Source organism: Hippocampus guttulatus, unplaced genomic scaffold (assembly GCF_054856545.1).
Source record: "Hippocampus guttulatus isolate MCC_2025c unplaced genomic scaffold, RoL_Hgut_1.0 HiC_scaffold_40, whole genome shotgun sequence".
In the NCBI taxonomy this organism is placed as follows: Eukaryota; Metazoa; Chordata; class Actinopteri; order Syngnathiformes; family Syngnathidae; genus Hippocampus; species Hippocampus guttulatus.
Window position 1 is genome coordinate 55,001 of NW_028233899.1, and position 1,466 is coordinate 56,466.

Below are 1,466 nucleotides of genomic sequence, written 5' to 3' on the forward strand. Positions count from 1 at the left end.
TCCCCTGTGTCGCCCTGGAGGTCACCCATTCAAAACATGCTCACCTATATACGTTTCGGAAAGTATTTTGGTGAACGCTCACTTTCTAAGCCTTTTAGCCTTCTTGACCCCCTAACTCCCCATATCTGGTTTACCTACTACAGCGCCCCTAACGACCAAAATCGGTACTGCATACCCCTGGTACCCCCGCCATTGAAAATGAATGGGGGAATTTTTTTAATTTCTCAATCCGGCCAGGAGGCCTCTTTTTCGGCCACGCTCGGCCGGCGAGCCGGTCCGCTCTTTACCCCTGGTACCCCCAGCCCTACCCCTGGTACCTCCCCCATTGAAAATGAATGGCGACCCCTGGTACCCCCAGCAACACCCCTGGTACCCTCAGCCTTACCCCTGGTACCCTCAGCTCAACCCCTGGTACCCCCAGCCTAACCCCTGGTACCCTCAGCGGCACCCCTGGTACCCTCAGCAACACCCCTGGTACCCCCAGCCAGCTTCGCCCCTGGTACCCTCAGCCTTACCCCTGGTACCCTCAGCCCAACCCCTGGTACCCTCAGCCCAACCCCTGGTACCCCCAGCCAGCTTCGCCCCTGGTACCCTCAGCCTTACCCCTGGTACCCCCAGCCTTACCCCTGGTACCTCCAGCCTAACCCCTGGTACCTCCAGCCTTACCCCTGGTACCTCCAGCCTTACCCCTGGTACCTCCAGCCTTACCCCTGGTACCTCCAGCCGTACCCCTGGTACCCTCAGCCTTACCCCTGGTACCCTCAGCCTTACCCCTGGTACCCTCAGCCTTACCCCTGGTACCCTCAGCCGCACCCCTGGTACCCTCAGCGGCACCCCTGGTACCCTCAGCCTTACCCCTGGTACCCTCAGCCGCACCCCTGGTACCCTCAGCGGCACCCCTGGTACCCTCAGCGGCACCCCTGGTACCCTCAGCCGTACCCCTGGTACCCTCAGCCGAACCCCTGGTACCCTCAGCGGCACCCCTGGTACCCTCAGCGGCACCCCTGGTACCCTCAGCGGCACCCCTGGTACCCTCAGCCGTACCCCTGGTACCCTCAGCGGCACCCCTGGTACCCTCAGCGGCACCCCTGGTACCCTCAGCTGCACCCCTGGTACCCTCAGCGGCACCCCTGGTACCCTCAGCGGCACCCCTGGTACCTCCGCCATTGAAAATGAATGGGCGGCCTTCCCACCTGCCGTCAGCCGCCCGGAGGGGGAAATAGAAAATATTCGAAAGTGCGGAGCTCCGCCGTCAGAGGCCGGCTTTTCGCCCGGGGTATCCGCCCCGGGGCGCCTCTCGGGCGACCTTCCCAACTGCCGTCGGCCGCCCGGAGGGGGAAATAGAAAATATTCGAAAGTGCGGAGCTCCGCCGTCAGAGGCCGGCTTTTCGCCCGAGGTATCCGCCCCGGGGCGCCTCTCGGGCGGCCTTCCCAACTGCCGTCGGCCGCCCGGAGGGGGAAATAGA